Genomic DNA, 21,193 nt, shown 5'->3' on the forward strand with positions numbered 1-21,193 from the left:
CCTATTTTCACCAGAGTTTTTTAAAAGTAAAAAGGGTATTGTTTTGTCTTCTGAAAAAAAAAAACTTTTTTTTCAACACTCTGCTGTTTACTCCTCTTTATTTTTTAGGCACCCTAAATAGAAAGAAAGAAAGAAAGAAAGAAAGAAAGAAAGAAAGAAAGAAAGAAAGAAAGAAAGAAAGAAAGAAAGATCGATCCTCCCTCCCCGGCCCTAACAGGTGCACCTCCAGAGCACCCACAACAATATTCGGCACAGAAATGGCCCCCCGAGAAAGGCTCGCCAACAGACGAGGGAAGAAGTGGCTATTATGCTGTGTAGAAAAACTTTTTACGTATCTGGCTAGGGCTTTGAAACGTGGAAGCAAAGGACACCGCGAAAAGACGGCGAGGCTGCGACGGGCCGGGCGGCCCGGGCACCGGCGGGGAGCCCCTGGGCGTCTTCGGGAGGTCCCCACTCCCCGGCTGGCGGGGCACAGACGGTACTTTTACCAGATCAGCAACCATTTTGGGCTGCGTGCGCCTCTCCTCGGCGGCGTCCACGTTTGGCTAATCTAGCTCCTTTCGTAGTTGTGACCTGAGTCGAAGTGGGTGAAGCCGCCGAACTCGGGAAGTCGGCGGGGGACCTGCGGGGACCCCGCCGAAAGCCCCCGCCCCAGCCAGCCGAGCCGCGCCAACCTTGGCATCATGGCGGCCATCGGGCGGGGAGGCCGAGCCGTGCGTCGCGTGCGTGCCTCCTCCTACCCATCCCCCCTCCTCGGCGGCGGCGGCGGCGGCAGAGGCGGCAGCGCTCGCCATTGCCGCTGGTGGCAGGAGGCTGCGAGGAGCCGGCGCGGTCGCAGTCTCCACGGCGCAGGCCCACGGTAGCGCAGCCGCTCTGAGGTGAGTGCCCTACCGCGCAATCTCCAGCTATTTCAGCCCCGGCGCAGCCGCAACACGCCGCCCGCCCGCCGGCCGGCCGGCCCGCCCCGCAGCCGGCACCCTGCCGCCCCCGGCTTCGGGCCTGGGCCCCCGCTGGATTCGGCCCGCCTGGGGCGGGGGGCCCCGGCCCGGCCCAGTCAAACCGCCACCCCGAGGATGAGCAGGCCGCACTAGGCCCCAGGCGTCCTGACGGGCCCGGGAGGGAGGCGCTGCCCTCCCGAGAGCCCCAGGGTTCCGGCTTCTCCTGCCGCCTTTGGCTCTCGGGGCCGCGGCCTCCTCCCGCCGTGGAACCCCGGACCCGGCCTTCCCGCGGGCTTCAGAGCGGGCGGCCCAGGAGAGCGCGCCGGGCCCGGGAGTGGGAGCGGGAGGTGGGCGGGCAGCGCGGGACCGGAGCGGCAGCTCGGCGCTCGCCCCCTCGGCTCTTCCCGGGTCTGGTCAGCGGGCGGGCGGCGCGCTGGGGTCGGGCGGGGCGCGGGAGCCGCTGTCTTCCTGAGGGAGTGAAGGCTGCCGGTTCGGGCGACCTTCGAAGCTTCCCTCCTGCCGGGGTGGCGTGGGCTTGTTACCCAGGTAGACCGGGGGACGCTGAAATAATGGCGCGTTGCCCACCTTCTTGCAAGTTGTTAGCAGGCGACCGGGCGGCAGTTGGAGGAGGACGGCGCAAAGTCCTTTTGTACGCAGAAATAAGGAGCGACATTGTGTTTTCTTCTGCAGCGACGTGCCCGGCGAGGGCCCTCGGTTCTTCCCGTGCCTGGGGTGGCGGTGCCCCGGGTAGGGGAGTGCGGGGTGACGCGCCCCTCCGACGGATCCGAACCTTTTCTGCTGGAAAGACAGAGGGTCTGAGGGGGGTCTTGTGAATGTCGGCGGCCTTTCGGGGGTGGGGGTGGGAGCAGGGACTGGAAGCTTTGCCATCGATGCTGTGCACTGTACTGTGCAGTGATGTCCACTGCCTCTCTCACCTGTTGTGTGGTGGTTGCTGGTCCCAAAGTTTCTACGGTGCATACGACTGTATCCACCAGAACTTGAAGTTATTTGAAAAAATGTTTTTAGGGTTTATATTGATATATGCTCCAACCAGTTGGAGGAGCTGTTGCCTGTTGTTCCATGCTTTTCTTCCCACCATTAAATTTAAAATACTGTGTATTAATTGTTTACTTTAGAGCCGGTGTCAGTTGTGCTGAATTGTTTATGCAGTCCGGGCAAACTTCACATATTCTTAAGGCGTTTAGGAAAGATCATAAGGAGGAAGATTTGTGGGAGTGAACCTGTCAGTTTGGACAGGTGCTGGGTGAGAATGGTGGCAGCTTTTGGCCCAGAGCATCTCCTGGGCTGACAGTGGTCCTTTTTCCCGTTCCACCTCAGTCTTGTCTCTTAAAAAAATTCTTTTTTCCTATAGTTGAACTGGGATAGTAAGTTACTGGATTGTTTCTCCACTCAAGGGAAGGGAGGTTCATGGAGATGAAGTTGTGTGTGTTGGCTTTTTTTTTTTCTTAATTGAATAATATTTTGACTCGGTAGAATTTGAGTTCTTGACAAGCTACCCTAAAAGGCAGTAAAAATACGACTATTTGTACCTTCATCTAAGTATAATTTTCTTATGAGTGCAAAAGGAAATGTATAGTTATCACATGTAGTGTATTTGCTCTTGAGTTTTGTGTGCAGATTTTTTCTGTGTCCAGGGCTTGTCTCTCCCTCTTTTTCCCTTTTTTCTTTTAGTGTTAGGAATGGTACTTAGGGGACTTGTGTATACAGACCATCCACCACTGAGCTACATTTCCACCACTGAGCTCACCACTGAGCTACTTTTCTTTTGATTGGAATTAGACTGTTGTTTTCAACAGGGCTTCTGACCCCAAAAAAAAAACAGAGCAATCAGATTAAGAATAACTGTTTACTTAATCTTTTGGCTCACCTTATTTGAAGTCTTTTTTTTTTTAATCACAATCTCAAAACTGGTGTGGAGAAATGAAATTTACTTTTTGCTTAATAGTGAGTGTCCCATAGGAGCTATATAGGAGATAATATAGGCCCTTGTTCAGATATAGAAGGAATAAGAGAAAAGATTTCAGTTTTTTCTGTTGTTCATGTTTCTTCTGAAGTACCCAAAATGGTAAGGTTTTGTTTTATTAAAGCGTAAGCACCCACTGATAATTAGGGAACTGAAGGTGAACTTCCAGTGATTTAATAAATAATATATCTCAGTTGGCATTGCCCATTTTCTGTAAGTCTAACCACACTTAACAGATTGTCTTAAGGAAACATTTTAGATGAAATAAGGACAAATGGGTGATCATCTTAAGGGACATTTCTTGTGGTCTAGAATTAAATTCTTATACTTTATTTATAATAGGGCTTCAGTAGTTGTTGCAGAATGATATTGATGATGAACAGCACTTACTGAAAGTGAATTTTTTTTTTTTAATGAGTATTTGAAAGGCCTACTGATTTTTTTGGTGGAGGAGGGGTAGGGACTAGTATGAACTGTCAGCCTTAAATACTCTCCAGGAAGTTGTATGTATGTCAGCTTCTGTTAGATGTCTTTAGACAAGGCCAGCACTTTAAGCTAAAGCTGGCTTAGTCATTGACTCATAGTTGGAGGGTGAGGGGGAACTCTGTGAGTTTTATAAATGTCTACTCTAACCTCGAGAGTTTAAGATGCAACCTTCCTAGGCCTGCAATCATTCCAGAAAATGTTTGTGTGTGGCTATGTGAGAGGCTTATTATTACATAGATAAATCATGTAGGGAAAATCAGTCTTATAAATAAGGACCAATCTTCTGTAAAACACTCTTCACACAGGGTTTAATGCTTAAGGACATTTTCTTTAATGTTTTCATATTGAAAGATAAAACTAATATTTTTTTCAACTCGGGCTTATCCATATATAATTTTCCATTAGTGCTTAGTAGAACAGAAATGAAAGAGAAAACTCCCTCCCTCCTTCCCTTGCTCCCTCCCTCCCTCCCTCTCTCCCTCCCTCCCTCCCTCCCTTCTTTCCTCCCTTCCTTCCTTCCTTCCTTCCTTCCTTCCTTCCTTCCTTCCTTCCTTCCTTCCCTCCTTCCCTCCCTCCCTCCCTCTCTCTCTCCCTTCTTTCCTCCCCCCTCCCTCTTTCCCTCCCTCCCTCCCTCCCTCTCTCTTCTTTTTCTCTCTCCTTTCTTTCTTCCTTTCCTTTCCCTCCCTCCCTCCCTCCCTCCCTCCCTCTCTCTCTCTTTCTTTCTTTCTCCCAGTCCTGGGGCTTGAACTCAGGGCTTGGGCACTGTCCTTCAGCTTCTTTTGCTCAAGGCTAGCACTCTACCACTTGAGCCACAGCGCCACTTCTTGCTTTTTCTGTTTATGTGGTACTGAGGAATTGAACTCAGGGCTTCATGCCTGTTAGGCAAGCACTCTACCACTTAGCCACATTAAGTCCAAAGTTTTTTGAGCCTTTTGATACAGTTAAATTTTGTTAATATATTATGTAGCATATTGTTCTTATTTAACCATGGTGAATTGTCCCTTCTTTGGTTTTTAAGTTAGTACTTTCATCCATAAGTTTTTGTTTTTGTTTCCCTTCAGTATTAGGGTTTGAACTCAAAGCTTCTTGCTTGCTAGGCAGGTGCTCTTTTGGCACCTGCAGCCCACCCTTCAGCACTCTAAGGTGAACAGGCTAAAGAGAAATAGTAAAAGCAGTTAAATCAGTTTCAAGTGTTCAGATTACAACACTGGCTTTTGAAAACTTAATCCTAGAGCAGCAAGAGTGCTGCTTTGTCTGAACTCTCAACATAATGTGGACAAATTTGAAAATGAGTTTTTGGCAGTTCAAGAAAAATGCATTATGTATTACCTGGGGGGGATAGATAGTTACTATTTATCTGTGTATATATTTTTTTCTGAAGTTCAAAATTTAGAATTAGGTTAATATTTTCAATCCCACTCAGTGCTATTTAGTTATGGAAACATCAAAGAGGGTACATTATGTGGTCTTTATTCCTTAAATGTCCCAAAACAGGAGCATTTATATATCGTTATAAACTTTGAAGAGGCAAACTTGTAGCTTTTTTGGATATTAAACAGGTTGCAGTTGTAGCAAGTGTATTCCATTCATTATCCCTTGAGACAAATCTATTGTATTACTAATAACAGTCATTGAGAAGATAACCAAGCAGGAATAATTTTCTTTCTTTCTTTCTTTTTTTTGGTTGGTCATGGGGCTTGAACTCTGGGCTTAGGTGGCTGCCCTGCGCTCTTCAGCTCAGGGCAAGCACTCTACCACTTGAGCCACTGTGACACTTCTTCCGGTTTTCCAGTGGTTTATTGGAGATAAGAATCTTACAGACTCTCCTGCCCAGGCAGGCTTTGAACCTCGATCCTCAGATCTCAGCCTCCTGACTAGATAGGCATGAGCCACTGGCGCCTGGCAGGAATAATTTTCTTTATCTCAGACTTGTAGTTTGGTTTGCTTAAACAAAAAATAGTTTAGACCTCTATACCTGCTACTAAATGATCAGACAATATCTTGAGGAAAACAAGAAATTACCCTAGTAAGGGAGGTTGTATGTATTTGAAGGAAGTTTGTGGGAAAAGAAATGGCGAGAGATGATGCGAGTAGAAGAATGTAGATTTGTAGGTTGGTATGATCACTGGAAATATTTTGGAAGTAATGTGTTTGGGTTTTTAGTTGTTTTTTTTTCCAGAGAAACTATGTGAACTACTTTGAGTGGTCAGTTTGGTGATTTAGATGTGTTCATGTAATTGTATAGTATAGTATTCAAGTTTGCTGATGTCTGGTTATAAATGTGCAAAGTTTGCTGATGATTTAAATGGATATTAAGTTCTCTTTAAGTGGTGCCTGGTAGATAAAACTGTATTGGGCCTTTTTCCCCCCTTTCTGGAATCTTTGTGAAGAATTAGTTTTGCATATATACTTGTTAAGATCATAAAAAAAACAAAAACAAAAAACTTGTGTTTTACTGTTGACAAGGCAGTCTTTGCTTTTTAAAACTTAGTCTGTGTTGCTGCTGCTGTTGAATGCTAATGTGGTTAGGCTAGCAGCTAAATCTACAAAGAACCAGGGGAAGTGAGGAAATGTCCCCATGAAACATTGCTTAAAACCGTTTAAGAATGGACTAGAAATTGGGAAGGTAAGCAGAGGTACTTTGAGAAATAACATCTATGTTCTCCCTTTGTAACCTACCATTCATTGTTTAGATGTTGATTAAAAACACGATATTCTAGTATATGTCAATTGCTAGTATCACAGAGGCCTTGTCTGAAGGGGAGAAAGATAGATGAGTCCAACTAACTAACATTGCTTTTGAAAGCAAAATAAAGTTGTATGAAACTATGGAGGGAGGGAAAAATTCCTTTTGGGCAGGGACATGGTGAAATGGGTGATTAGGGAAGACTTCATGTAGGATAGATTTGAGGATTCTATAAAGAGTTAGTAGATGTTTTACTGGTGGAGAAGAACAGAGTAAAGTAAGATCAAAACTAGTGTAATTTGAAAACTAGCAAGTCAATTTTACTTGTAGAAGTGGAAGATCATAAAGTTTGTAATCCATGTACTTTATTCTATGGGCATTTGGGAGGCCATAAAAGATTTGAGTAGGAAATCTCGTTGGTTTTTATTTATTAGTTTTTTGGTTTTAACTTGGGCTAGGCAGGTGCTTTACCACTTGAGCTGTTTCCTTATTAAAAAAAAATCCCTTCCTCCTTTACCCTGTTTCTCCCTCTCTTCTTTTCTTTCTCCCTTCATCTCATTCCTTGTATGGTAGTTTGAAGTCAAGGCTTGCATCAACTAGTCAACTACCACTGAGCAAAAACTCCCATACTCTGGTTTTGAAATAGATCATACATGAAAATTGGGTTGGAGTCGGGCACCGGTGTCTCACGCCTGTAATCCTAGCTACTCAGGAGGCTGAGATCTGAGGATACGGTTCAAAGCCAGCCTGGGCAAGGAAAGTCCATGAGACTCTGATCTCCACTAAACCACTAGAAAACCGGAAGTGGCGCTGTGGCTCAAGCGGTAGAGCGCTTGCCTTGAGCTGAAGACCTGAGGGACAGTGCCCAGGCTCAGAGTTCAAGCCCCATGACCGACAAAAAAAAAAGGGGAAAAAAAAAAGAAAATTGGGTTGGAGACCTTTGAGACTATTGAATTGTGACGTCAAGGGAGATGATTTCTTGAGATTATTTGTACTTTACAATAGTCAGATTTGGGTTACTGATGAGTATGGGTTGTTAAAGATTATAATAGATGATACATTTAAGAGGGAATGTATAAGAACAACAACATGAAGATAACAGGATATAGTATAATTATCTAGGAATGGATTGGAGACCAAGGGGATGTGGGATTAAAGAGATTTACATTTTTCAACAATGTTACAGGATCACATCTGTAATCTTAGCTACACAAGAGGCTGAGATCTGAGGCTGGGAGTTCCAAGTCAGCTTTGGCTAAAAATTCCCTGAGACTCTTAAGTCAACATAATCTCAAAAAGCCTGAAGTGGAGCTGTGGCTCAAGTGGTAGAATGCTAGCCTTGAACACAAAAGCTCAGAAGGACTGAAGCCATCCTGGGAAAAAAGTTTATGAGACTCCCATCTCTAACCAGCAAAAAGCTGGACTGGAGGTGTGGCTTAAGTGGTCAGCATCAGCAGTGAGCAAGAAAGCCAAGCAGGAGCTCAGGGCATGGAGTTTAAACCCCAGTACTGATACAAAAGAAAAACAAAACAGAAACTAATATAATATCAAGAGTGAGGAGAAATCAAAGAGTAAACTTAGAGAGCTGTCTGCATCTAGTAGGAGTGGAAGAAGAGGCCCTAGGAGGGAAGATGGAAGAGGAATGGCTGCCTAGTTAGCAGCTAAGGATTGAAGAAGCTAAAAATTAGAGTACTGCTGGGATAAAAGCATGATTTGATACAATTTTTTTGTGAACATATATGCATGCATGCTTTATTTTATGTATGTAGTATTTGCCATGTATCATGAAACTTCAGACAAGATTTCTAGAGCATTACTGTATATTCAGAGCCTATAAACCAGTTCAATTGACCCAGGATAGAGCTAAGTCTAATTCTTCTCCTTTTTTCATGAGGAAGCGTCTACTTCCAGTGACAGGGCTGTATACAAATCTAATTGTTGGGCTTCTTTCATTTCCTTTATTTTTTATTGTATTTTATTTGTCTGTTGTGGGGCTTGAAGTCAGGGCCTGGGTGCTGTCCCTGAACCTCTTTGTGCTCAAGGGTAGTGCTCTACCAGTTGAGCCACAGCTCCCCTGGTTTTTTGAGTGATTATTTGGAGGTAGGTCTCACAGGGAGGTTTCTGCTCTGGCTATCTTCGAACCTCAGCCCTCAGATCTCAGCCTCCTAAGTAGCCAGGATTATGGGTGTAAGCCACCAGCACCCGGCTTTCATTTCTTTTATAATGACATTATAATGAATCTTAAAATTTAAGACTCAGACAATTAACTTTCCAATCTCTGAAAATAATTTTTTTTTTTTTTTGGTCAGTCATGGGGCTTGAACTCTGGGCCTGGGTGCTGTCTCTCAGCTCTTCAGCTCAAGGTGAGCCCTCTACTGCTTGAGCCACAGCATCAGTTCCAGTTTTCTGCTGGTTAATTGGAGCTAAGAGTCTCACGGACTTTTCTGCCTGGGTTGGCTTTGAACCGTGATCCTCAGACCTCAGCCTCCTCAGTAGCTAGGATTACAGGCATGAGCTACTGGTGCCCGGCTGAAAATAAAAATTTTTAGAAGAATTTTCAAGTTTTGTTTTTTGTTTTGTTTTTGGTTGGCCATGGGGCTTGAACTCTGCTATGCCTGGGCACTGTCCCTCAGCTCTTCAGCTCAAGGCTAGCACTCTACCACTTGAACCACAGTGCCACTTCCAGCTTTTTCTGTTGATGTGGTGCTGAGGACTTGAATCTAGAGCCTCATGCGTGCGAGGCAGGCACTCTACCACTGAGCCACCTTCCCTTCCCCTATCTAATATATGGATATATTAAATACAAGAGTTTTTAACCTATTGGTTCAGAGATACATTTTGACTGTATGACCTTGAATCTCTTGAAATTGTATGAAAATTTTGTGTGAATGCCTATGTGAGTTTGGGTGGAGAGGGTCAAATACCACTTTGAAAATTCTTAAGGAGCTCTTGACACTGAAAAGTCAAGGGCTTTTTCAGAAATGATTAAATCAAGTGTTGGTTATGTTAGTTGGCTGAAATCAGTTACTCGAGTGGGTGTCTCAGGTGAGGAACTTTGGGAATGTGAGGATTTCTTAGAGTAGAAGTAGGAGCATCAGAGGAAGATTGATGCTCAAATTAACAACTTGGGAATTTGCCAAGTTTTAGGTATATTATTTTTTTTTTTAATACGCTCAGACACAAACTAGGATGTGACTGTGCATACAACATAGATATAGTAGGTTTGGGGAAATGATCAAAATAACTATTGACTGGTCTCCCCAATATGTGTGTGTATACACATACATACATGTATTTGAGGGGCAATATGAGATTCAAGCTTAGGGCTTTGTGCTTTCTTGGCAAGCAGTCTACCACTTGAGCTATAGTCCCAGCTCAGATCACCATTTTCTTCTTCTTCTTCTTTTTTTTTTTTTGGCCAGTCATGAGGCCTGACCTCTGGGCTTGCGCTCTGTCCCTCAGCTCTTCAGCTCAAGGCTACCGCTCTACCACTTGAGCCATAGCACCACTTCCAGCTTTTTCTGCTTATGTGGTGCTGAGGAATCGAACCCAGGGCCTCAGGCATGCAAGGCAAGCACTCTACCACTCAGCCATCTTCCCAGCCCCACCATTTTTTTCCTTCCTTCCTTCCTTCCTTCCTTCCTTCCTTCCTTCCTTCCTTCCTTCCTTCCTTCCTTCCTTCCTTCCTTCCTTCCTTCCTTCCTTCCTTCCTTCCTTCCTTCCTTCCTTCCTTCCTTCCTTTTTCTTTCTTTCTTTCGGGTCCAGTCATGGGGCCTGAACTCTGGGCCTGGGCGCTGTCCCTCAGCTCTTCAGCTCAAGGCTAGTGCTCTACCACTTGAGCCACAGTGCCACTTCTGGCTTTTTTTCTTTTTGTTTATGTGGTGCTGAGGAATCCAACCCAGGACCTCATGCATGCAAGCAAGGCAAGCACTCTACCACTGAGCCACCTTCCCAGCTCCAAGATCACCATTTTCTTAAAGGTAAAATAGTCTTGGAAAGAAACAAATTGGATCATAGGTTGTGCACGTTGAAAAAAATTCACTTTTACCTGGGCACTGGTGGCTCATGCCTGTAATCCTAGCTACTTCGGAGTCTGAGATCTGATCACAGGTGCAAAGCCAGGGGCTGGGAAGGTGGCTTAGTGGTAGAGCACTTGCCTTGCATGCCTGAGGCCCTGGGTTCGATTCCTCAGCACCACATAAGCAAAAAGAAAAAAGCCGGAAGTGGCGCTGTGGCTCAAGTGGTAGAGTGCTAGCCTTGAGCTGAAGAGCTGAGGGACAGTGCCCAGGCCCAGAGTTCAGGCCCTACGACTGGACCAAAAAAAAAAAAAAAAAGTTGAACAGGTGCAAAGTCAACCTGGGCAAGAAAGTCTGTGAGACTCTTATCTCCAGTTAACCACCAAAAAGCCGGAAGTGGAATAGTGAAAAAGCTAAAGGATAGTGCCATGCCCAGAGTTCAAGCCCCAGTATGGGGGGTGGGGTGGGGAAGGGAAGGAATTGCATATAGTTTAGAAGACTTCTAAGGGGTACCGATGTTTCAGTCTCCTTATAAAGAACAACTCATTTATTTGCACTCTACTTTCTTTTTTTTTCTTTTTCTTTTTTCTTTTTGTGGGTCCGGTCGTGGGGCCTGAACTCTGGGCCTGGGCACTGTCCCTCAGCTCTTCAGCTCAAGGCTAGCGCTCTACCACTTGAGCCACAGCACCACTTCCAGCTTTTTCTGCTTGTGTGGTGCTGAGGAATGGAACCCCGGGCCTCATGCATGCAAGGCAAGCACTCTACCACTGAGCACCTTCCCAGCCTCCCAAAATAGTTTTAATAGAAGGATTAAGTTGCCCTTCTGCCTCATCAGTAGAAAGTAGAGCACAGGGCTGGGAAGGTGGCTCAGTCAAAGCCAGTCTGGGCAGGAAAGTCTGTGAGACTCTTATCTCCAATTAACCACTAGAAAACCGGAAGTGGCGCTGTGGCTCAAGCGGTAGAGCGCTAGCCTTGAGCTGAATAGCTGAGGGATAGCGCCCAAGCCCATAGTTCAAACCCCATGACCTACAAAAAAAAAAAAGAGCCATTGGTACCTGGTTCAGCCTCCAAAGTTTAAAGATAATTTAATGCTAACACATTGCTGATGTTTACATTTCTGAAGTCTTAAGTAAAATTTAGGCATTTATTCATATTACTCAGAAAATTTCCATACTATTATCTATTTGATTCCCAAAATATTCTTTGAAATTAGGAGACAGTTTTGTTAAATTGTCCCTAGTTTTCTTTTCTTTTTCTTTTTCTTTCTTTTTTTTCTTTTCTTTTTTTTTTTGCCAGCCCTGGGGCTTGAACTCAGGTCCTAGGCACTGTCCCTGAGCCTCTTTTGCTCAAGGCTAGTGTACTACCACACAGTGCCACTTTCTGGCTTTTTCTGTTTGTGTGGTACTAAGAAATTGAACCCAGGGCTTCATGCATGCTAGACAAGCACTCTATCGGTAAGCCCCATTCCTTGCTTCTTGTCCCTAATTGTGTGTGTGTGTGTGTGTGTGTGTGTGTGTGTGTGTGTGTGTGTGTGTGTGTGTGTGTGTGTGTGTGTGTGTGTGTGTGTGTGTGTGTGTGTGTGTGTGTGTGTGTGTGTGTGTGTGTGTTGGGTATGGTAGAACCCAAAGTGCTACATACATGCTAGGCAAGTTCCCTACCTGAGTTGCATTGCCATGCTCTAAATGAAATATCTAATGCCAGTTGGCATTGCTTGTAAAGGTATTATACAAAGAATGATACAAATAAACATGCACAAAAATTAACTGAATAATACATATATAGTTTGTAATTTTGTTGTGGATTATCTCTTTAAAATTGACACATTGTATACGGTGGGCTACAGTGTAATATTTTGGCAAGTATGCAATGTGCACTGTTCAAATAAGTAATTAGCATTACCATAAAACATTTATAATTTGTTCATGTAAGCATTAAAAACCCCTTTCATAGTTGGATAATAGTTTGGGTACCTTACTATGCTGTAGAACATAGTTTAATCCTTCTATTGAACTCTACTTTTGTACCCACTGGCCAACCTTGCCCTACCCTGCTTGTGTGTGTGTGAGTGTGTGAGTGTGTCAGAGTGTCAGTGTCAGGTCAGTCATGGGCTTGAACTCTGGGCCTGAGTGCTGTCCCTTAGCTCTTCAGCTTAAGGCAAGCACCATACCACCTGAGCCAAAACACCACTTCTGTTTTTCTGGTGGTTTACTGGAGATAAGAGTTTCATGGACTTTCCTGCCCGGGATGGCTTTGAACTATGATCCTCAGATCTCAGCTTCATGAGTAGCTAGGATTACAGGCGTGAGCCACTGGTGCCTGGCCCTACCCCTTTTTTGCTACTACCTTTCCCAGCCTCTGGTAACCACTGTTGTGCTGTACTTCTAAGAGGTATCAAATACTTTGGCTGCTACATAAGAGAAAATGTTTAATATAATGTCCTTCAGATTACCATATTCCTGCAAAGTAGATTACATTTACTAAATCTACAAAGGTCCAAAAAAAAACTCAAACCTTTTGTCTTTTGTTGGGAAATTCTTTATTTCCTTCTTGCTTCTCTTTCTCTCTCCTTCTTCCACCTCTCTCCTTTGTCTTTTGCTACAACTCTGAAATAAAAGTTTTGGTAATACATTTTCTATATAAAAATAGACCCTAGGGCTAGAGTTGTACCTCAAATGGTACCCAAGTGATAATGGGTTCAAGAACAAGGATTTGGGTTCATTCTCAGTATTGCACAGTAAACAACCAAATAAAGCTGGCTCCAAATCAATCAGGTGGACACTGGTGCTCAAGCCTGTAATCCTAGCTGTTCAATAAGCTGAGATTTGAGGATTTCAATATGAACCCAGCCTGGACATGAAAGCCTGTTGAGAGTGTAATCTCCAATTAACTACCAAAAGGGTCAGAACTGGGGCTATGGCTCAAGTAGTAGAGCTCTAGCCTTGAGCACAAAAGCTCAAGGACAGTGCCCAAGCCCTGAGTTCAAGCCCCAGAATGGCAAAACAAAACAAAACAAAAACCAAGGTTTGCTAAGAAGGAACAACATCATAGCATTTTGGCTCAAAGCTGACATCAGGTACAAAGTCAAAAGAAGCAATAATTCTGATAATATTGTGTGACTGTTAAATTCTGATAATATTGTGTGACTTTTAATTTTTGTCTCAAGTTTCTTTTAAATAAAAATTCCTTCTGAAATAAATACTTAATCTGTATTACGTGAAATAAATATATTTTAATGTGAATGTGTAATATGTGTTTACTGTAGAAAATTAAACATTTAAATTAACAGAGATAAGATTTCTAAACATACATATACAAAATACATACACCTAATATATTTAGCATTGGATGATACTGTGCATACTGTGTGGGGCTAAGTATCTTTATTTGCTTGTTTTTGTTTTTTGCCAGTCTTGGAGCTTGAACTCAGGGTCTGGGCACTGTCCTTGAGCATCTTTTTTTGCTCAAGGCTAGCACTCTACCAGCACTATTTCCATCCTTTTCTGATTATGTGGTACTGAGGAATTGAATAAAAGGCTTCACGAATGCTAGGCAAACACTCTACCACCAAGCTACATTCCCAACCTTTATGTATTGATATTTATTACGTATTTTTTAAATTTTATTTTATTATAAAGACGTTGTACAGAGGGATTACAGTTACATAGTAAGGTAATGAGTACATTTCTTGTCCAGTATTGTTACCTGCTCCTTTGTTTTTCTCCTACTACCTATTTTTTTCCACTGAGACTTTTTTTTTGTGCAAGTCCTGGGGCTTGAACTCGAGGCCTGAGCACTGAATCTGAGCTTTTTTTTTTTTTTAAACAAAAACAAAAAAACCTCAAGACTAATGCTCTACCACTTGAGCCAAAGCTCTCCTTCTGGCATTTTTTTTTTTTTGCCAGTCATGGGGCCTGAGCTCTGGGCCTGGGCGCTGTCCCTCAGCTCTTCAGCTCAAGGCGAGCACTCTACCACTTGAGCCACAGCGCCACTTCTGGCTTTTTCTGCTTATGTGGTGCTGAGGAATCAAACCTAGGGCCTCATACATGCAAGGCAAGCGCTCTACCACTGAGCCACCTTCCCAGCCCCCTTCTGGCATTTTTTTTGAGGGGGTGAGGGAGAAGAGGGTTGGTTGTGGAGCTTGAATGTAGGGCCTGGGTACTGTCCCTGAGCTCTTTTGCTCATGGCTAGTGCTGTACTACTATGTGCCACACAGCTTCTGTTTATGGTAGTTAATTGGAGATAAGACTCTTATGGACGCCAGGTACTGGTGGCTCACAGCTGTAATCCTAGCTTCGTGGGAAGTTGAGATATAAGGATCACGGTTCAAAGCCAACCCGGGCAGGAAAGTCCATGAAACTTATCTCCAATAAACTACACACAAAAGGTCGAAGTGGTGCTGTGGCTCAAGTGGTACAGTGTTCACCTTGAGCAAAAGAAGTTCAGGGACAGTGCCCAGGCTGAGTTTAAGCCCCAGGACCAAAAAAAAAAAAAAAAAAAAAAGTCTCACACTCTCCCTTGGCTTGGCTTTATCTTTTTGGTAGTTAAATGGAGATATGAGACTCAGTCTTTCCTGCCTAGGCTGGCTTCTAACTGTGATCCTCAGATCTCCGCTTGCAGCATAGCTAGGATTACAGGTATAAGCCACTGGCCCCTGAGACATTGTTAATGGGACATTCACAATGCCATTTATTTATCTATCTATGGTCGGTCCTGGGACTTGAACTCTGGGCCTGGGCGTTGCCCCTGTGTTCTTCAGCTCAAGGTGAGCCTCTACCACTTGAGCCACAGTACAACTTTTGGTTTTCTGGTGGTTAATTGGAGATGAGTCTCATGGACTGCCCAGGCTGGCTTTGAACCATGATCCTTAGATCTCAACCTCCTGAAGTAGTTAGGATTACAGTCGTGAGCCACCGTGCCTGGGTACACAATTCCATTTATTTTAATGAAATAATATTTAACTGGACATTAAATCCCACACTGAGGCAGGGCCAAGAGGATTATATACTAAATTCTGGATTATATGCTAAATTAAAGGCCAGCCAGCTACATAATGGACTTACCTACAAACAAATAAGATTCTTAAGATTGGGGCGGGGGTCTGGGAAGGTAGCTCAGTGGTAGAGTGCTTGCCTAGCATGCATGAAGCCCTGGGTTTGATTCCTCAGTACCACATAAACAGCAAATCCGGAATTGGTGCTGTAGCTTGAGTGGTAGAGTGCTAGCCTTGAACAAAAGAAGCTCAGGGACAGTGGCCAGGCCCTGAGTTGAGGCCCCAGGACTGGCCAACAAAAAGATGCTTAAGATTTTCTAAGTATATATTTATTCCAGGAAATACTACTTGTTTGCCTGTTCCATGCTCTGTGTGATTTTCTTGAGTAAACTTGTAATAATTTGAAATAAGGGCTTGCCCATGAGAGTTTGTTTAGTGAAGAGCGAAAGCTAAATCCTGGTTAGCCTCAATTTCATTCTCAGCTTTTTTTCTACCAGTTGAGCCTCCGTTCCATTTTCAGCTTTTTGGAGGTTAATTGGAGATAAGGGTCTCATAGACTCTCTTGCCAGTCTGGCTTTGAACCTGTGATCTCAGATCTCAGCCTCCTGAATAGCTAGTATTATAGGTAGCTGTGAGCCTGGCTTGGAACTCTTTTTTTTTTCCTTTCTTTTTGCTTATGTGGTGTTGAGGAATCAAACGCAGGGCCTCAGGCATGTAAGGCAAGCGCTCTACCACTGAGCCACCTTCCCAGCCCCTGGCTTGGAACTCTTAATTCTCAAAGTTAGCTTCCAGGGCTGGGAAGGTGGCTCAGTGGTAGAGTGCTTGCCTTGCATGAGGTCCTGGGTTTGATTCCTCAGCACCACATAAACAGAAAAAGCTGGAAGTGGCACTGTGGCTCAAGTGGTAGAGCGCTAGCCTTGAGCTTAAGAACTCAGGGACAGTGCCCAGGCCCAGAGTTCAAGCTCCATGGCCAACCAAAAAAAAAAAAAAAAAATCAAAGTTAGCTTTCTTAAGTTTTATTAGATATGCCTGGAGATGATGGTTTGCTACATGGGAATAAGAATACCAGTTCAAAATGAACTTGGCCATGCAAAGTTTACTTCTGCATCAGTATGTATCATTAATCAAAAATTTGGCAAGCAAGCACACAAAGCAGGTAGTCTGCTCCTTTTTTTTATCCTTAAACCCATCAGGCCTTGCCCCTCTGCTCAGAGTGGCTGTGCTCAAGTTTACAATCTGCAAAAGGATGTGGCTTAATTGACCAGGAGAAGGATACATCCTACATGCAACTAAAGTTGTGTGAATTTGTAGTAGGATGTCTTAATTAAAGTGTAGCTAAAGGAGGTAACTAAAATGTAATCAACAAGAGCCATGCCACCTGGCCAAAGCAGGCACTTTTCAGAAAAAACAATTCCCACAAGAATGACAGAAAGAAGCTGGGTTATGGTGGTGGTTCACGCCTGTAATCCTAGCTACTCAGGAGGCTGAGCTCTGAGGATCACGGTTCTAAGCCAGCCCAGGCAGTAAAGTCCATGAGTCTCTTCAATAAACCACTCAGAAAACTGGCAGTGGCACTGTGGCTCAAATGGTAGAGCGCTAGACTTGAGCTAAATAGCTGAGGGACAGTTCCCAAGCCCCACAACCACCACCACCACCAACAACAAAAAAATGATAGGAAGCAAACCACTTTGATAGCAATACCTGCTTTTCTCAGTTTTTACACAGAGTCATCTTAACAGGTAGTAAGATAACCCAGTTCTCCTGCCTATTCATTTAGCTTACTTTTTTTTCTTTTAGTTTTATTTTAATTTGTTTTGTATCTTAGGGGACTTTGTACAAAATAGTCATTGTAAAGTAAGTAACTACTTAGTTCCTTCAGTTTGTACTGAAAAGTTTTTTTTTTTTTTGTCGGTCGTGAGCTGAACTCTGGGCCTGGGCGCTGTTCCTCAGCTCTTCAGCTCAAGGCTAGTACTCTATCACTTGAGCCATAACGCCACTTCCAGTTTTTTTCTGCTCATGTGGTACTGAGGAGTCGAACCCAGGGTCTCATGCATGCGAGGCAAGCACTCTACCACTGAGCCAACTTCCCAGCCCCAAGTTTTTTTTTTTTAAGTCTAAGTGTCATACATCACTAAATGACAGAGACTATCTGAGAATTCATTAGGCAGTTTTGTTTGGGCCACATAAGGATATACTTACATAAACCTTGATGTAGTCTACTCAGTGAGACTCTATGGTATGGTTACTGTACATACAAACCTCTGTAACATTACTGAACAAGATAAAATATTTTTTATTTTTTATTTTTTGTTCGTTGAACTCTGGGCCTGGGCACTGTCTCTGAGGTTTTGTGCTCAAGATTAGTGTTCTACCACTTTGAGCCACAGAGCCACTTCCGGTTTTCTGGTGTTTAATTGAATCTCACAGATTTTCCTGCCTGGGCTGGGTTAGAACTGGGATCTTCAGATCTCAGCCTCCTGGGTAGCTTGGATTATAAACTTTGGGAACATTACCTTAAGCTTAGTGAATGTGATGGTTTGGGCATTTCTAAATCGTATGTTGACTACCTTATAAAGACACCATACACGTCAGCTACACATAATTTTGAAAAAAATTCTTCAAATTAATCTTATTTTTCTGTAAGTTTTTAAACTTTTTTTTTTCCTCGCCTCTCCCAGGGCTTGAACTCTGGGTCTGGTTCCTGAGCTGCTTTTGCTCAAGGCCGGCACGCCACCACTTGAGCCACACTGCCACTTCTGGCTTTTTCTGTGTATGTGGTACTGAGGAGTTGAACCCAGTGCCTCATGCATGATGCTAGGCAAGCACTCTATCACTAAGCCACATTCCCAGCCCAGTTTTTTTTTTTTTTGGGTCCGGTCATGGGGTCTGAACTCGGGCTGGGTGCGATCCCTCAGCTCTTAAGCTCAAGGCTAGCGCTCTACCACTTGAGCCACAGCGCCACTTCTGGCTTTTTTTTTCTGCTTATGTGGTGCTGAGGAATCGAACCCAGGGCCTCATGCATGCAAGGCAAGCATTCTACCACTGAGCCACCTTCCCAGCCCCCCCAGCCCAGTTTTTAAACTTTTTGACTCTTAAAATATTTGGTTTGAGGAGCCAGGGACTTGTGATTCCCAATTGTAACCCTAGCTGCTCAGGAGGCTGAGATCCAAGGATCTCAGTTTTATGCCAGGCCAGGTAGGACAGTCTCCAATTAACCACCAAGAAGCCTGAAGTAGAGGAATGGCTCAAGTGGTAGAGCACCAACCATGAGCAAAAAAAGCCAAGAGCATGCCAGAGGCCTTGAGTTCAAGCCCCAGTTTTCTCTCCCTTCCTCCCTCCCTCTTTTCCTCCCTTCCTCCTCCTCTCTCTCTCTCTCTCCCTCTCTCCACACACACACACACACTCTCTGAAACTTTCTGAGTACTTACATGATAGCACAGTGGAAATTTCCACATCTGACCTTGTGATCAGTCAGTCAAAACACAAGTATGCTAGGCACCACTGATTCATACATGTAATCTTTGCTACACAGGAGGTTGAAATGACTGGCCACAAACAGAAAGAAACAAAACATAAACCAGGTACACTGGCTCTTTAAGAGTAGAAAGAGCACCACCAAGGAGGGAGGGAGTAGTGGAAAGCCCACCAATAATCTGGTCTCCACTGGATAGAGTTGACCCACCAGCTCATCTCTTCAGTCTCCATCATGCCTTTACATTTGCACGTATTCAGCATTCTAGAGTTATAAACTATGTATATATATGGGATACTTTAAGAATATAATTTGTATTTGTACTTACATGTAAGCTATCATATAAACTATAACACTATACAAGTAGAAAACAATCAGTAGGATAGAAAACAATCAGTATTATTTAAATTGGAAAGGCTCCTGACCAGTTGAAAAATTCCCTGTTAACCACCTTTACTATGTTTTTTAAAATAGGAATATTACTTTTTTAAAAACTAACATACATATATGCAAACACACATGACATAATTTTTTTTCTGTTTGGTTGGTTGTTGGGCCTGGACACTGTCCCTCAACTCTTCCACTCAAGGACAGCGCTCTACCATTTGAGCTACAGCACCACTTTCGACTCTTTCTGCTTATGTGGTGCTGAGAAATCAAACCCAGGACGTCATGCATACAAGGCAAGCACTCTACCACTGAGCCACCTTCCCAGCCCATAAAATGTTTTTTAAGACCAATTTTAGGTTTATGGAAAAGCTGGATAGAAAGTACAGAGTTCCTGTAATTCTCTTATTCTTGCTTTAGTTTAGTAGATTTGTTATTTGTCAGTATTAACTGAAGTCCATAATTTACATTAGAGTTCTTTTTATGTTGCGGTCTAGATTTTGAAGTGTGTAACCATGAGTCTCCTGTTTTTGTTTTTGTTTTTTGGGTCCGGTCGTGGGGCCTGAACTCTGGGCCTGGGCACTGTCCCTCAACTCTTCAGCTCAAGGCTAGTGCTCTACCACTTGAGCCACAGCACCACTTCCGGCTTTTTTTCTTTTTGGTTATGTGGTGCTGAGGAATCGAACCCAGGGCCTCATGCATGCAAGGCAAGCGCTCTACCACTGAGCCACCTTCCCAGCCCATACCATGAGTCTCCTGTTGCAGTATTGTATAGAATGTTTTCATTCTCCTAAAAAATGTACTTCCTTGCCTTGCCTTCTCCTTGATACTGTCTCTGTGGTTCTGCTTTAGTCTTTTCAGAAGCCTTTTCAGTTTAGTAATGTACATTTTTATCTTTTCTTTTTTTTTTGGTACTGGGGATCGAACCCAGGACGTTGCACTTGCTAGGCAAGTGCTTTGCCACTGAGCTACATCCCAGCCCATGTACATTTTTATATAATTCATCGTAGTCAGGATTACAGGTGTAAGCCACTGGAATAGTTTTTCTTCTGTCCTTCCCCTTTTTTCTCTTCCCTTTCCTTCTTCACTCCTTTTCTTTTTGTGGTACCAGACTTTGAACTTTAGCCCTGATCTCATTTGGCTTGGCTTGCTTGGCTGATCCCATCTCAGCCTCCAGAGTAACTAGGATTACAGGTGTGAGCAACTGGTACTCGCTGGCTAATGCTTTTTTTTTTTTTTTGGTCGGTGTGGGGCTTGAACTCTGGGCCTGGGCGTTGTCCCTTAGCTCTTCAGCTCAAGGCAAGGGCTCTACCACTTGAGCTACAGCGCCACTTCCGGTTTTCTGGTGGTTTTATTGGAGATAGGAGTCTCACGGTCTCTCCTGCCCGGGCTGGCTTTGAACCGCGATCCTCATATCTCAGCCTCCTGAGTAGCTAGGATTACAGGCGTGAGCCACCAGCGCCCGGCTGGCTAATGCTTTTTTAAAAGCACATTTCTTGCCAGGTGTGAAAAAGAGGCTGATATAGGAGGATCATGAGTTGGAGGCTGGCTTGGGCTATATAATGATATCTGGTCTTAAAAAAAATTCCATCTCAAGCTGGGCGCTGGTGGCTCATGCCTGTAATCCTAGCTACTCAGGAGACTGAGATCTGAGGATCGCGGTTCAAAGCCAGCCCGGGCAGGAGAGACCGTGAGACTCCTATCTCCAATAAAACCACCAGAAAACCGGAAGTGGCGCTGTAGCTCAAGTGGTAGAGCGCTCGCCTTGAGCTGAAGAGCTGAGGGACAGCGCCCAGGCCCAGAGTTCAAGCCCCACGACCTACAAAAAAAAAAATTCCATCTCAGCTGGGCGTTGGTGGCTCACACCCTGTAAATCCTAGCTACTTAAGGAGGCTGAGATCTGAGGATCCTAATTCAAAGCCAGCCCACACAGGAAACTCCATGAGACCTATCTCCACTAAACCACTCAGAAAACCTGAAGTGGCTCTGTGGTTCAAGTGGAAGAGTGCTTGCCTTGAGCTGAAGAGCTGAGGAATAGTGCCAAGGCTCAGAGTTCAAGCCCTACAACCAACTCCCCCTCCAAAAAAAAAAATCTGTGTCGCTCAGGTAATGTAAAGAAATGTTTGTTTGTCCTGCGATAAAAATTATGTCCTTCCAAGCAACTAAAGTTGGTAGAGTTGGTTGTTCTTATATGAATAACACCAGCTGGTTGTACTTTTTGTCTGCTTTCTATT

The 21,193-nt window shown here is 44.1% G+C and overlaps 1 protein-coding gene across 8 annotated transcripts in view; it reads left to right on the plus strand.

Annotated features, from left to right (window-relative positions):
• The first annotated feature begins 743 nt into the window (after positions 1 to 743).
• Positions 744 to 21,193, plus strand: part of Nrf1 (nuclear respiratory factor 1) — a 125,993-nt gene continuing 105,543 nt past the window's right edge. For 5 of the 8 annotated variants that reach the window (XM_042695963.1, XM_042695962.1, XM_042695965.1 and 2 more), the window contains exon 1: positions 746 to 878. The gene's annotated coding sequence lies outside the window, so the exon portion shown is untranslated. Of the gene's footprint in view, positions 879 to 21,193 lie in introns of all 8 variants that reach the window. The other 3 variants (XM_042695967.1, XM_042695968.1, XM_042695966.1) reach the window with 3 other exon arrangements.

Source organism: Dipodomys spectabilis, unplaced genomic scaffold (assembly GCF_019054845.1).
Source record: "Dipodomys spectabilis isolate Male_0828 unplaced genomic scaffold, ASM1905484v1 ptg000197l, whole genome shotgun sequence".
Classification (NCBI taxonomy): Eukaryota; Metazoa; Chordata; class Mammalia; order Rodentia; family Heteromyidae; genus Dipodomys; species Dipodomys spectabilis.